The sequence below is a fragment of the Anopheles nili genome, chromosome 2, assembly GCF_943737925.1.
Source record: "Anopheles nili chromosome 2, idAnoNiliSN_F5_01, whole genome shotgun sequence".
Classification (NCBI taxonomy): Eukaryota; Metazoa; Arthropoda; class Insecta; order Diptera; family Culicidae; genus Anopheles; species Anopheles nili.
This window is the reverse complement of record NC_071291.1, coordinates 17,685,530-17,702,083: the sequence shown is the minus strand read 5'-3', so window position 1 is coordinate 17,702,083 and position 16,554 is coordinate 17,685,530.

The following is a 16,554-nucleotide window of genomic DNA, read 5'->3' as shown; positions in this document are numbered from 1 at the left end:
TTTCATCGCAGACCGGACAAAAATTTGACAATGTTTATTTCGGGGTTTGAAAACTCCGTTACTGTACTGGGGTCTTTGTATGGATCTTATTTGAAATTGAATTATGAACTCATTGCTTGTTGAAACAATAGCAGAATGAAACCATATCTAAGGGTAGATTATAGTATATCGTTAGTTTCAGTTCGTTTTAATTCTTTATCAGACTCGAAACTTACCGCAGCGGCTTTTGAAAGCAGCCCTGATTTGGAAATGTCAAAATATGGAACATCTACAATGAACCACTTTGCGTAACACAAAGGACAAATATTGTAACGATACACGCATCTGGGAAAGATCCTTAATGATGAGTCACTATTCGAAAAACCTCTTTCATCCTTAGGGAGCCGTTTTATGGATGACAATATCTGTCTAAGGAAAACTGTTGCAAAATTCTAAAGCAAATCTCTATCTTAGGGAATGTCTCACTTGAATCCTTGGACAGATGTCAGGCTACCAACGATCCTACGAAAAGACGATCGTTAACTTTGGCTCGGAACGAAAGACAACACCCTACCTACGGGCAGATGATCGTTAGCTTTGTCCTTTCAAAGCATGCTAGCTGCAGCTTCAACGGAAACTGACGACATTCTAATATCATTCATCCAGACGAGACCGATCCATCCTTCATCGGAAACAACCTTGTCTTCTCGATCCTTTTCCACAAGATCATCCGTCTCAGGAGGGATTAAATTGAACTAAACTCATTTATAAGCATAGGAACACAGTTAGAATTACCTTTTTTTCAAACTTTGTAACCTATTGGTTCCATCTGAGTAATTATATTGGAGTTTAAAAATTCAAATGTGTAACGATGATTTGCGAGTGACTTGTTTTAAATGGATTTTAAATTGTTTTTAAATGGATCTTTGAAAGTATATTATTTCCATGATATTACTTTGTCGCATGAAACACACATGATGGTGAAAAGGGCCATACAAGCGACAATGGACGGGGATGAGAAAAAAGGACGAAAGACGACGGAACTAAGTGACATGAATTGGCATGATATTAAAGTAGGGCCTTTCATTTTTTCTCTTTGATCAGTACGTTTGTGGTTGGAGTGATTGTAATAAAACTGTGAAATAGGTTAAAATAGTCTGACGGACCAGCCAGTCCGACGAATCTGCCGAATCACCAGCAACAAAAATCAACGACAGTAAAAAGTTTTCCTACTGCCCGGGAACTAGCGAAAAGCAAGCCGAAGCGAAACCAAAGACCAATTGCCGTTGACGCGCCAACAAATGAAAGTGATCATAAAACTGAGTTACAATCGTGATTGTTTTTAGCGGTTTCAACCCATTTGCTGCAAAAGTTGCCAAATTTCAATCAAACCGTGCCATCCACAGAACACGACCGGTTGACGCGGTTCCAGGACGCGACAATCGTACCCTGGAACGGTGCGGCCCGGCCCGGGACCAACTTTTCCCTAACTCAGTTTATCGGGTAGGTGGAACACACGGAACACAATCGGAATTGAAATTCGACCGTCGCGAGGACTCGCAGCCCATCGCGAACCATCGGACGAGGCTATCCTTCTTGGAAAGTGAACACTCGAGCGTCGAGTGCTCGGGCGGTAAGTGTGTGCAGTCAATTTTCTCCTCTCCGGAGATGGGTTCCGATGGTAACTTTTTGAATAAATATTTTTCCATCTTCCACCCGGGGCCGCGAGCGGGACGACGGATCGGCCCCAAGATGGTTGGAAACGCGGGCAAGAAATTGAACTATGATCACTTCTCGATTTATCGGTACACTCGGTACGGCAGCACGAAAGTTGTCGGGAGGAAATTGTGTCATAACGATGGCGCTGCCGGTACAATAAGGCAAAACTAACACGAGGGAAAATGCACCCTCGCAGCTGCCAACCGTCTGACCCCTTTTTGAGCCGCCCGTAATGGTGACCCGTGCCATAAATGTGCTTGATTCTGGGAAGCTGGGAATCGGAGTGTCGCACACGAACCGTCGAGTCGAAAAAACCATTCCATCCGCTCGTTGACCATCCGCCCGAGTTGGCCGGGATTATTTGCTGGAAAACTGGAAGCCATTGGCGTAATCTCGTCCGAGCTGCACCACCCGAAGACATGCATTAACATCGAGGGTTGGCTTTGTCGGTGCTTTCTTCCCAACCCACGGTTCGGCTGGCAGCTGAAGGAAGGAACCGGAAAGATGGAACTCCATTAAGCGTTTGCCAATTAAAACAGAAACCGTTCTCTCGTTTGCATAGCGCCCGTCTTGGGGGCATTGTGTACGGACGCGGGAAAGGTAAAGTGCAGTTTCTTGTGCATTCGCAAACCCCCTGGTAGGGATTTGCCCACGGACCACGGTGGGGGCAGCAGGATCTTACAATTGATGGTAATTAATTGAGTGGTCGTGGTTTGGACCCGCTACGGCAGTCCATAAATAAAATGCACTTTCTTTTCCCTTCAATGGCAATTAGCGCATCCCGGTATTTAATTGCTTCTCGCCTTCGGCACATGATCTGCGCTCTGGTGGGAGGAATGATTCACCTCCGCTTCATGCTGGCTAATAAACGTCTTTGACGATCGATTTTTTTTTTACAACTTTTACAACCCGTCCAATCCAACGAACGCTAATGATAACGCAACCTCGATGTGGCTATTTTCAGCGAATTGTGTGCAACGAATTAGGCTTATTAAAAACTCCCACCGCCCCCAAAACGCTAGCCCGCAATCAGATCACACGAGTGCGCACGGGAATTAAAATAATCTAATGGCATTATCCTCGGTAAGGGTCGATTCCGCGAAGGAACACCATGCGCCTCCACCATGCAAGCGGGACTAATGTGACCATCACGTCGGGCGCAACAAGCGAACGGTCGTTCATCCTTCAAGCTTACCCGCGTCTGATCCTGATGCCTGCCTCCCATCGGGACTCCCCCGTACAAGCGAGCTAATGAATGGCGCCACTGGCACCTGGTCCGGTGTTTGGCTCTTTAATGAATTAGGAGCGTCCCCATGTGGCCGTGTGCCCTCCATCGAGGGCCGTCCGGTTTTCCCCTTCGGGTGGGAAAAGTTTGCGCTGATTGCGAGGAATTTTATTCGGTTTCTCATTTGCATTTTAATTGACTCTATCGCTGTGACCCTTTCGTCGTGTCGTGAGCCACGAGATTGGTGGGGGCTTGCCGGAGATGACCGTGGTTCGCGGTTTCAGCAGTTCTACCCGTACTGGGTCGTTCACGGCACGGTGTCTACCCGCGAGCTGGATTTGGGTGGAGCAGCTGATTGGCGGGAACGTTCCAGCATATGTTGCCGCATTTAATCTGCGGTCCGTGTGCGTTGTTGGACGTCGTTGGAATTTATGCGCACTCGCTTCCTTTCCAGGTAACCCTTTTTCATATTAATTGTTTACACGCAGTTAAAGCAATTGCTCTCGGGTATTGCTCGCGGTTCGTTTGGGGGGGAATTTTTAACCAACCTGCTTTGCTTTTAGCTGTCCTGTGTGTGTGTGTGTGTGGTATGTGGCACGTTCGTGGAGTTGTTTGAGCTAGGGAGAGATCCAAGCAGGCATGACACAGGAACTGACGCGTTGACAGCTGACAGGAGACCACAAAAATACTCCTTTCCTTTCAATTTTAGAATCAACGTGTGCCTTGCCGCGAAGATCCTTCACTCTCAACGGACTAACGGACTCAACTCTAACGGTTCGTGAAAAGCCTGGCTCCGTTCCCCGAAACTAATGACCCCGTGTGCCAGTAAAGGTGACTCTGCTCAACGGCGGAAAACTACTCGTGTGTTTCCGAGGCTGCACTACGCTTCGAATAAATTGCGCTATCGCAGCATTAACCCTCGCACGATCGTAAACCACGCGTTGACTCGAGCCCTTCTGCCGAGTGGAGTGTTGTATTATTTACACCGATGGCCCGTAAGCGGACGGGAGGCAGATCCTTGCACGGGGCAAGAAGCGATATGTCAGGTCGTTTGCGCTTCATTACACATTCGGCGTGCGGTGGCGTACGTTCGCTGCGCTAGACCGTAAACTTTCCTGTCAGTAGCGTCGGCTTTAGCCAGATTAGGCGAGCAGCTTGGAGCGTGAGTTTTCACCTCGCTCGCTGCTCGGTTGGTTGCGGCTCCGGAAAATGGCACTTAATCTCCGAAAGGCGAAAATATGCTCGCCAACAATGGCACCGGTCCCAGGCGCTGTTGAGGTGAGCGAAGGTTGTGCCGTGGCCCGTAAACGCCATCGTGTGAGGTGCAGCTCGGCGTAAGCTTCGTCGGGGTATTAAATATTGTCACACATACACTAAGCACACCTCCCCCCACATGCCGGTGTGTTTATGGGGACGTCCTTCAAGAAACCGTCCAACTCCGCACACCGTCCGTGGGGCGGAAAAATGGGCGGAAGAAAGCGTGCATAATTTTCACCATTACGCTAATGCTTTTATGAGCGCTTTGACTCCCGCATTGACGACCTTCACCCACAGGTTGGGCGAGCGCCATTTTTATGGTCCACTGACACACACACACCCACACACACCCATACATACAGATCCCAGAGTACGCTGTGGAATAGTTTTGTTGCCCTTTCCCTTTCGGTTGCCGGGGGCAACTAATGAAGTACGACGGTGTGCTGGAATTAGTGCGAAGGTTTCTCCACCGGGTAGGTTGTGGTCGTTTCTTTTCTTCCATTTTTTTGTTGTTGTCCTTTCGCTCGCTCGCTCACACAATCCCGTGCAGATCCGCTTACGGTCAGGCGGGGGTGCCATTTTCTTTTCGCATCGTTCCCACCCGAAATAACCTATGTTTCCGGTAGTCCTTTTTTTCGTGCTGCTGCTCCTGAGCCGCCACTGGGCACACTCCCGGTGGGACCCGGGGCTTAATCGATGCCGTGGGAGTCACGTCCACGCTGTGGTGCGGTTCGCGGGCATAGGATCCACCCAGCTTACGCTAGGGTGTGCGCCGGTTGAGTTGCGGTTGCTCCGGGGCAAGTAATCTGATCTGGCTTCACGTTAGCGCCAAGATGGACCTGTGCACGTTTCGGAGTACCGGCGTACGGGATCGGCCCGGGTGGACTTGATATATTTCCACCGAGCGCCGGCTCGGTACCGAATGCTTTGTGAGGCTGTGGCGCGTATTTATATGTACACGGCCTTTTGAGGGGAGCTTTTTTTCTCTCTCCTGTTTTGTGTTGTTGCTGCTTCTGTTTGTTTTACGAGCGCTTTTATCGGGTTCTTTAACCGGGCGCCCGCGTGATGGAAAACGATCCGTGAGTCCGTGCCCCACGTGGAGAGGGGACGATTTACGCTTGATTCGTGCCAACCCTCGTGGCTCCTTGGCGCGGGAATGGAAAAGCAACGTTTGCACCCTCCAGCAGGGATGCAGGCTAAAGTCCTTGTTCTCGTACGAGCGAGTGTGTTGCGGACTCGCGAACCACCCACACGCCACGTGGGTGTCCGTTTCGAAATGTATCCCATTTTGTGGGCCGTGTGGCAATCGTGAAAACAAAAAAGCCACCCCCTTTGGTGGTGGGAAGCCCCCTCAGTCAGCGATGTTTTTGCTATTTTTATGATCGCTACGCGCACGACTGTTGCTGGGTTGATGAGGGTTCCGCAACAGGCTGCGTCGGTTGATTCTTTATTCGGTGGTTTGTCCCGAGATCCCGTGGCGTTTTTCCTTTCGACCATCGTTCGGTTCCGTTTGTGTTCCGTCCGTGTGTGTCGAATATCAGCTGCACATATGTGCGTCGTTGCTTTTTGTTTCGTTGCCCTCTTCTGCAAGGAGCCCCTTTTTTTTGGCTCTCCATGAAGAAGGAATTAGATTTTTTGCTGGCGAATCAAACAAGGGTTTTGCAAAACGCAACATGCATAAGATTGGCACCGATGGCGGGGGCAGTACCACCGATTTAGCAAGCAATTTCTCGTCCCTACGTGGGATCCTTACAGGCCGTCCCGAACGTGGCGGGAATATCAATGAAGGCACCATTGAGGCCCGACGGTGCCCCGGAAGCTAATTGAAGTGCCGGGCAATTGACAGATGAAAGGAACGGTCGATTTCTGGATTCGTTCCGAAAGGACGGTTGGCATGATCAAACGAAGCATTGCATTGCAAAAACATTACCTAACCGGTGATTATCTCGAGCAGGACCGTCTGTGATGGAAATTAACGCCCTAAACGCACTTCTCGAGCCCGGCTCCGGGTACTTCCGGGACGCATGTTGCCACATGCGTCAACAGGCGCCCGTGGAGTGGAGGCGTTTAATCATGTATTCAGCTTTGTTATCAATTTGTCATGTTAATGCATGGAATGATGAACCACAAGACCAGTCGGATGCATCCTTTCGTTCGGTGATCCGGTAATGAAATGCCTTTAGACATTTGTGCCTAAGGGGCGCTAACAGAATGTGTCCTACGGGCGTCACATTTCCATTTCCATCAAAGCCTACGCTGGCATCTGATGTGTCGGACTGAGAGACAAAAATAGACAAAAATAGGCGAGACGAAACACAGCAGGCTGTGGTGGCGAATCGAAACGTCAAAATCTCTCCCGTTTGCCCAGGTAGATCTTGGTAGGCGACGCCGGGATGGCGTAGATGTTTTCTAAATATTTGATTTAATAAAGAATATGTTATTGCTGCCCTATTTGCCATCGTGCCCGTGTACTCGTTGCGATTGAGTTACTCGAGCACTCTCTGTGTGTTTTCCCAAGGTTACCTGTTGTAGGTAGGGGTGATGGATGTCGAAGTGCATGTCGCCGCTGAAGAGCACGCCAGGACCCTTCGTATTCTTCGCACGTTCCATTTTTACCCACCATCTCTGCCACCAAACCCAGAGATCCCATCGGAGTCGTACCGGAGGAAACTACTCCTGGGTAATCATTAAAACATTGTCGGCACGCCCGGACGGCAAGCCGATTCAGCAGTTCCTTCGTCCGTACCGTGGTGGTCCAACGTTGGAACCGAATTGCGAACGGCTGCCTTGGTGTCCTGGTCCTCGAGGACGCACGGAGGGTTTTGCAAAAGGGCGGCACAGAAAGAGGCCATCCACCTTTCGCTTCTGTGGGGAAAAACGAACGCTGAAACGCTACCCAACAGTCCACTGATCCAGACCGGTTACGATGAGTACGTCATTTGATCCATTCCGGGTGGCCCGTGGAAGTGGGCGGTAGTTTTCCCTTTTAGTTTATTTACAATGTGGATATCAGTGCCGGAGCCCGGTCTGCTGCACATGCCCTTTTGATTTGCTCGAATCCATCGGTAAACAGTGCCGTAATGTTCCCGGACCTGTTGGGTGTTTGGGTGATCCCAGGTCCTGCCAGGAGAGATGCTCGTTTACCGATAACGATGGGGGTCACGTTTGGATGGGCAAACGGGTGCCGGAGAGGGAGAGAGATCGTTGGATCAATCTCGAACGGGTTTGGCTATTTAGGTAACGCCCTTTTGCGACATACTGGGGCTACCGTGCTGGCTGGATGACGTTCGACCGAACCGAAAGGAATACGACCAGCAGTTAAGATTATCGTGCGAGCTAATTGAATAAAACCAACCGAAAGCGTGCATGTGTCGTGTTGGGTACTTTTGGGGTCGTTTTGGGCGGGATGAAATTGAGCGGTAGCATGTGCCAGCTTCCGGTGGGGTTTTCACTTTGCGTAATGCCCCGGTACCCGGGTGGCACCGTTTGCATTGAACTGTTTATCCTTTTTGAAGCTGAAATGAGCGACCAAATGAGCTACGGGCTGAAAAAGGAACGGGAAGCACAAATTGAGTAATGGGAAAGGATTTGAAAAATTAATTTTGCTCATTTCAAGGCTCTCCCATCATTGGGGAGCAGGACTCGCTGGATGTGGTGTGTACGTATCCTTTAGAGGGGCTCACGTCGCGTTGGGTCCGGAAAATAGGGGGGCTTTAGAAAGTGACTGGCAAATCGAAAAAGTTGATCATTTCTCACTCGCATCCACGCCGGATCCATGCCGGATCACCTCATCCCACTTCTTCTTCCCGTGGGGCCATTTTCCAGACTCGGGGTTTGGGTGCACAAACGCGACGAATGACGCTTCAGGACACGCTCCCCGGAAGCCAGTCAGTCACTGTCACGAGAATTATGGGCGCACCGAGAACAACGAGACCATTTAAGGAGGGAGGAAGGGAGGAAGGAAGGGGGTTGGGGACGAGGGCGGGGCAGACATCAACTCCACAGGGACGCGATTTAGTTGATTCGGGATGATTTCCGTTTGACTCGCGCCACGTTGAACGGCCGTCTCGTGGCGTGACATTCTTATTTTGCTTCCGAGCGCGCGCAAAAACACACACACACTCATACGGGAAAAGGGAAATCTTTTACGTGCTTTCCGTGCGACGGTCGAGGCGCAAGATTTCCGAGACCCCTTGCAAGGACAAGACGCGCTCACGCCACGCGTGCTCACGTGCGATGCAAATTGAATCACGTTTGGGGGATAAATTATTTCAACAAATAAAATTCTCATCACTCGCATGATTTATGGATAAAATATGCAGCAGCAGCAGCAGGGCGAGTGCCCAGTTGGGGAGGTAGGGCACTTGGCCAACTCAAGCACTACATCAAATTCACTGAGCGGTCCACCCACCCACACGGGACACCCGTTCCTGGAACCTGCGTCCGGCTGGCTGGCTGGCCGGTGAAAACCCGGAAGTCGAGCAGAGGGCGAAACTTTCTCTCTGCAGCGCCATTTGTCTTGTGGTGGTTGCTGGTGGTGTTGGGCTGCCAGTGGCACGATTCGGAAAGTTGTCTCGATTACCACCCCCCCACCCCCACCCGGAACGAAAGTTGGCAAATACACAATTGATACAGTTGCTGTCCGGGGGGTGGGTCGCGAGTTCCGCACGGTTGAGCACTGCAGCGATTAAGTAGTTTTATTATCGCTTATCAAACGCTGAACTCCGCCCTATGATACGGTTGTCACTGTTGTATGTGCCAACAACTGCGGCATTATCGGACCGGGCGTTGTTGGCTGGCTATCGTAGAGTGGCGTGTGGGAGGGCCGTTGCAACTTAAATCGGTGCTGGTTTTGGTTTGAATTTTGCGGTGAAATTTTGAAGCAAAACCTCGCCCACCGAACTGCAATTTAATCGCGCCTCAACACGCCGCCTCACAGTAGTAAGGTGGTTGACGGAATTGATGTATTTCACACCACTTGGTTTTGGCGGGGGGAGTAAGATCCATAGCAGCACGGTAAGAACAAAAGAAAACTCCCACATCCAGTCGCGCAAACGGTCAGCAGGTGTCAGCGTTCGAAGCGAAGAATGCGCACCACACGCAAGTGAAAGGGGTTTTTCGCTGGGTTGGGAATCAAAAAGGTGCACCGTTGAACTGATGATCTGCTTAGCACCGCGCAATATTCATGAGGCCTGCCCCCGCTCATGCCAAAGCCAGGAATGGAATGTGAAATGAGCGGCCGCAGGAAATGGATCGTCGCCGACCCCGAAAGCACACGGCTGGTGGGAAAGAAAGCGAAGCGAACTCGCCAAACAAATGAGGCTAAAAAGCGTAGCCGGTTCGTAGGACCCTGTGAGAAGACCGATGGAGAAAAAAAAAACAGAAAAAAAATGTCAAAGAAGAAGGTAACCAAAAAAAAAAGCTCCACACCGCAACGTATCCCGAAGCCCGAGCGGCAAAATCCATGCTGCAATGAAAGAAATTCATTTAATTAATTTAAATATTCAATGCGCTGATATCATAATCACATTCATGGCCGAGCGCACGATACGACCCGAGCCCGCTGGCTGCTGGTGCTGCGTCCTTGCACACGCTGGGTGAAAGTTTTCCCTCGACCTGCGAACCGCGCGAACGGATTCCTACTTCATTAGAATAAGCGCGCGCGCGCTCGCAGGACCTTGGCGCGAAAGTAATGGAGATCATCGGTTTTTCGGGCGGCGACCGCGCGGTTTTGCAGTACAATTTTAATTGCATTTTTTTGCACCCCAACCCAAGCGCCATTATTTTCCCATTTTCACATCCCCCACCCACCTGAACAGGAGCGTGGGAGGCAGACCGGAATGGGAGTCGCTTTAACGTCTAGCGTGTGCGAGCAAGTGTTATTGCGAAAGTTATTCGTCGTCGTGAAAAGCGCCCCGCGTGTGCCACGGGTGGAAAACTTCTCGTAAGGAATGCAACCGTGCACTTTTCAGAACCGTGCCCTTCTGCTTGGGCAGGTGTTCAAGCGAGGAGGAGTGAAAATCGTGCAGGGTGGTTGATAGGGGACGAATAATAGGAGGAAGATCACGGTAGACCGAGCTATCCGGTTTCTAATTCTCGCTTTCGCACGTCACGCCGATGTATTGCCACGGCCGATCCCAGGGTTCGGTGCATCGGTGCACCTGCTGTGCAATCCGAGCGGGTGGTGGGAAATATTTTACATAATTACAGCCTTCTTGCGCAGTTTGGGTGGAAAGCAGGAAAAAGCCTCACGGGTGTCTTCCGCGTACTCGTACGCGGCTCGATGTGACGAGTGGCGCACCCGAGCGTAGGATAATTTCACCTTAATTAACTGATAATTAAATATTTAACTTTCATATTAATTAAAATGTAATCGAATTTCGCGCGCTGCTCGCAGAAGCGCCCCGCCGTTTGGGGGGTGCCGAAATGTGCGCGCGATAAAACGGCAAAGATTACCGGGCCAGCGGAGGGAGATGAAAGATTCGGCAACCGGTTGCGACCTTGCCGGAGTCGTCTGCACGGCGGCTGATAAGACACCGCGTGTGCAATGTGTGCCTGGGAAGATTTAAATGTCGTTAGCTAAGCGATTTGTGCCACTATAAGAGTGAGAAAGAGAGCTACAATGGGGTGTTTTAAGAGGGGGCCAATATTTGCCTCATTCCTTTGACAATTGCACACACACAGACACACACGAATCCACCGAAGGGTCTGTCCTTTTTTTCTTCTTCTTCTTCACACCAGTTCTCCCAGAACGATGATAAACCTCGGACCAGTGCGTGACGATGGTGTCCGACGAAAACCCGCACTTCATTATCAGTGTGCGAGCGTGAACGGCAGCAGCAGCGCTTTGCTTTCATCATTAATTTGCCATCCATCGTTGCTAATTGATATTTTAAACCACCACCAACGATGCCACCGCATGTCGTGAGTGCTGCCATCCGATCCGGTAATTAATAGTCCACGAATTCCGCACGCACGCACGCCGGAGCGTTACTGGATGGGTTGGAATGTGTCCAGCTTCCGAACCAACCACTGGTAGCCCCCAAAATGGGGCTCGATCATCTCGCGCGACGGGACGCGGACTCGAATACGCCCACCGATGACAGCTAATTAATAATTACGCCTAATCCGCCATCATCCCTCGCAAACGGGGTGCAGCTGGCCGACTTCTAGCGCGTTTGGTGCGGCTATGGTGATTTATGATGGGTGTTCGTTGGTTCGCCTTCTGTTTTTTTTTTCGCTCTCGCTTCCCCAGCTGTCAAGGAACACAATGGAAACAACGGTGTCGTACAAAACCGAACCCACCTGCGGGTGGTTGTGAGCGATTTAGAAGCGAGCGCGAAAACAGCGCGTGATGAGTTGCAGAAATGCGATGGCATGGCCCACCGGAAACCAAGACACGACGAAACGGACCGATCGATGGACCGAGTGCGCCCGAGAAGGGACCGATCCGGGAAAATCATCGTCGACGATTCGAGCGGCGGTCCGTTATCTGGCGGGTGGTTGATTGAATCCGGCGTTACACAACGCACGGTACAGGATTTGCACCTGAGCGCTCACCACTCAGGCTTGCCGCTTTCAACGCGACAACGCGCAGGGAGTTCGTTAGGTGCCTGCACGTTAGGAAAAGCACTGAGCCAGTGAATGGGAAAGGTACGGTGAAAAGCCACCAGGCGCCTCATCTCACAAAACGCTGCGAATGATCGTTCCGGCATGCGGATGCTGGGGCGAAATCAGCGCCTGAATTCCCATTCAAGCTGCCGGTGAAAAAGGACACTTTATTGCATTTGGTACCTCGCGCCATGCAGCCCATGCACATGAATGCCGAGCGAGCTGAAATAAATCAGCTGCTTCCGCCGCTGTAATGACCCACCGTAGTGGTTGTGTGGAGGGCCTTTTTTTTTTTTGAGGGTGTGTGTGTTTTCTTACCACCCCGAGCGCTCGCAGGATGGGTGGGCAAAGTAGGTGTTTCTCGTTCGAAATCGCATCCACTTTCCCGCCAGGAGCAGGAGGCACTTTTTCCATTTCACCCTCGGCACTTGCCGGCTCAATAGTGGAGAGTGATTCCGGGGGCTCTTTTCCGGGGTCGGTGGGAGATAGTTGATAGAATGGGGCGGACCCTTCGGTGGGGCCCTTTGATTGGAATGGGCTGCGAAATTGAAAGCTACAAGCAAAAGCAATTAAAATTTCACAAAAGCTGTTAACAGACGTGCGCGCTTGTGTGGGTTCGGTGTACGTGTACGTGCTGGTGGGTGGCTTTAGGGGTGTTTCTTTTTTTTGTGTCGCTCGTCCCCATCCGAAGAGGGACAGAAGCACGAGCAAGGGGATAGTTCATAAAAAGGAAACTTCCGTCTTTCGCATTCAAATGATCGATCATCTCGAATGGGAGCCGCAAGGCAGGCACATTTTCCCCCAAACACGGCGCACTGAATGGAGACGCCTGGTGGCTCGTAAGCGCTGTGCACGAATAAAAATCTATTTTCATCCCCGGGACAAGGGTTGCCCGAGATTTGATTTCTGTTTTGAAAACATCACACCTTCCAGCGTCCTGTGTTCGACCGTGGGTGAACCCTCGTCTTGTTTCGTGAGCACGAGGAATCGGTCCAGCTTGCGTTCAACCTGCCATCGGGAGGCTTCTTTTCCGATACGCAATTTGCCGCATGTTGTTCGTGGGCAGGGCAGGCGCACACATGGGACCGGGCCGTATGCAAATGTGTGAACAAAAGCTCCATCGTTAGCTTTGCCAAACAAATTAAACACCGGTCGGAAGGGTGTTGGCGCGCTAAGTAGGCCGATTTTGTGCGGCTCCCGTTGGCAAGGGCAACGGTTTCTGCGACGTCTGGTGACGGTAGCCGTGTTTCCGGGTGAATAAAATGTAGATTATTACCGGAACTCTTTTGTCGGGAAGCTAAAATCGCTAACCATAAAATGCTCTCAAGGCACGCTCGGACTCGGGAGCTCGCAACCGGTTCGCAGCTAAACAAGGCGGTATTATTTTTTGTTCGCCTTTCAAAAACGAGAAGTTTTCCTCGAAAACCATCAGCCCGGCTAGTGAGGTAATAATACGACGACAACGAGGACGACGACGGCGATGACTAGTGGTAAAGTTTGCTCGATCTAGCCGTCCGGATTTGGACGCTTCGTATGAGGCTAGTTTTACATCGGTTCGCCTGGCTGCGAGATAACGCTGGCGTCGCAGTTCGTGGGTGGAATGCGAAAGAAAAAAGCCACCCACAGAATGAAGCAAACCGCAGCCACCCAGTCGGTGGAGGTTTGGTTATTTAGATGTTATTATGTTTTCTGCTCTTCCGATGGTTTTCATTCGGTTTTATGTCAGCGTAGTTTTGCCGCCTTTTTCCCGGGCTCGGACCAACACTCGGTTGGGTGGCAAATCAACGAACTTAATAAAGAGGAAGCATTTCCATGTTTCCGTGCACGACCGCCAGCCCTTTTTTTGTTGCTGCCGTCGGGCTCGTTCAATGTTGTTCCTTGCGCGGTGTGTGACTGTCCCCGGCAAGCTGCCGGCTTGCCTTTCGAGCCGCCCGATTCCTAAAAGGGGGCGTAGATACTGACAAAGCCCATCGAATTGTTGATGCTTCCTGTTGCTGCGAAATGAACCGCACCGGCTATTGGGCGGGTTTGTGCCCGAAGGATGGTGCCAGGCCGGCCCCGAAACTGGGAGGGTGAACAGATTTTTTCGATGGGAGGATTTGAGATATAATTGGATTGGAGTCGGAAAAGGAGACGCTAATGCCGATGAAATATCAACCGTAGGGCATTCGGTCGCTGGGGAGTGGATTTCGCAACGATGCCTGTTATTAGGGGAGGTCCTGCGAGCTTTTGGCTCCGACTCCAACTTACCGTTTGTTTTGGGCCATTTGCTCAGGCTCAAGTATATAAGTTCCGACAACTAAACATCTGCCACACTGATGTGAGCAGCTACTAACCGTAACTAAGCTTTTAATAAACTTGTTTAAATTTTGTTTTACACACATGCCTATGGGGTCGAGGTATATTAGCGATGAGTTATCAATCCTTTTTTTTTGCCGTTTACATGCACAAAAAAGGGTGCAAAGTAATGGAGAGACAATAAAAGTTGAGCTAGAACAGAGTTTGCGATTCAACCCATATCCGATGGCGAGCTTTTGCACAATGCACGCGGCCCGTCGTTGCACATTCTAACAAACAGTATTTTCACTCCATCGTCTTTGATGTTTGCACGTGATTGTTTTTATTAAATTAATGCTGTTGTCCGTGTGTAACAGCATCACTAGTAAATTGAGCCACATTACGATTGCGCCGACGACCAATTTCATGGCTCGCGGTTGAAACCAGCCTGCAGTTAATTGATTCATGTGCAGTGGCATTCAGCATTCAATTACACTCGCCTCAAAGCATTCCAACGTCCAAACAGCGTGCCTTCGCTAACATGTTGTCCATCGACGGCCCATAAATGTCACCATCGGGTGGGGTTGGCGCTCTAATCGCCACACCACCGTGTGTACCGGTGACAATGCACGGTGCATAACTGATTTCAGCAGAATGGAACCTCGGCGATACAATTATTGAAAGCGGTGTAATTAAACTTTTTGCACCGATAAGAGCCACAAAATTGAGTGCCATTTGCGGTTATCAGGAACAAAACCCGCCTGCCGCCTGGGTGCAGGTGCATCGCACGGCACGTACGGGTGCATGCAGTTGCGATTAAAACGCCCAGTCTAGCTGTTTGCTACCGCGCAGTAGGTTTCTGGAATCGCCTGCAGTGCAAATATCCTGTGCAGTTGTGTAAACACCACGTAACAGGCCCTTTACACCGGGTAAAACGAGCCTCGTGAGATGGAAGAGCAAGCGAGACAGTGAATGAGAATGAAATGGAGAGATGGTACAGTAAATTGTGAATATAGCAAGAACTTAACCACCCACCAGGTGGTACGGTCGCTTGCGTTCTATTCCGGTGCATCGTTAACGGGACTGGCCGTGGTTGGTGGCGACCGTTTATCGCCGACATAGACCAAACGGGAGTTGCTCGGGTGGTGAAATCTAAAATTCAGCAGAGCTCGTTTGCGCGCGCATTTAATAGGAGATTTAAAATTAATAATTGCACGCCACGGTCGAAACCGGGTCGGCAGCCGGTCGGTGGGAGGTGATTATGAACCGATCGATCTTTGGGCTGTGATGAAATCGATTAGGTGTGCTTGGGTGCCTGAGAGCCCAGCCCAAAACGATGGCGATGTAATTAGTTACCCATGCGAGGGTCGGCCAAATTAATGCTCATGCACTCATGGCTTGAACGTTCCCGATGTCTGGTACGATTGCGATGCCTTTGAGGCTCGGTTTTACGCTCGAATGCGGCCACTGGTGGGAATGTTTATGTGGCATCGGATTATGAGCTATCACTATTTTCGGCTTAAGGTAATACGGCGCGCAATGACAGAACGCAAACTAATCACCACCGGTGCAAGAATGCATTCACGTGCATTTCGCTACATGTTCGTTTCCATGGAAACATGGAACAGAAAAAGCTTGTTTTGTAAGAGCTTGCTGAGTCGGAAATTGTTTCATCCATTGAACGGGACTTCACAAAGGATTTCTGCCTAATGAATCCTGGCTTCGTTTAGGTGGGGGTTTGGTTCGTTTGATGCCTCACTGCGTGCATTTCTCGTATTCATTTCTTGAACATTTTGGCTCCTTCGACGCGCTTGCACCAAGCGTTTTGGCTTGCTCAATTAATTTAATTAAACATTTAAATAAAGCCTTGTTGTTCACTCATTAGCATCAATCAGCCATCACCAAGGCGCTTGGGTTTGGCACAAAAACCTCATCCCACAATGCAACGAACAGAAAACCTGTTGTGTTGTCGAGTCCTGTTGTGTTCACGTCAAGTGTTGCACCAGCCGCAGTCCGGAGCTCGACCGCGGAAACCTCGGCAAACTCGTGCTATTTGTTCGGGCGGTAAAACTTAGGCAACCTCATACAGCTCTTCGCTCCACAATTCGGCTGAAGAGTTTTGGCTTTTGCTCAAGACAGTCTGCTGCCCGCAAACGATCCCAAGCGATGGCCGGTTCGCGGTACCGGCGGTAGAACCGCTGGCAGGCCGGTTTACACGAACGTCCCGGGGCTGTGGTTTGCGAGCGAGCATCACCAAAACCTCACTCTCCGTAGGATTGCATCCGAAATCCGGTCCCCGGGGAGGAGGCAACCGGGCGTTGAGAGGTTGTTTTAAGTGCGTCCAAGCCGGGTTTGCAAGCCAAAGCCACGGGTGCAATGGTGCCCGAAGAAATGATCGTGAGGTAAAGAAGAGCCACCGGTGGTTGAGGCTGGTGCCCGGAACGTTTCGTTTTCTGCCGCCCTTTTTTTCCCACCCTTCCGATTCC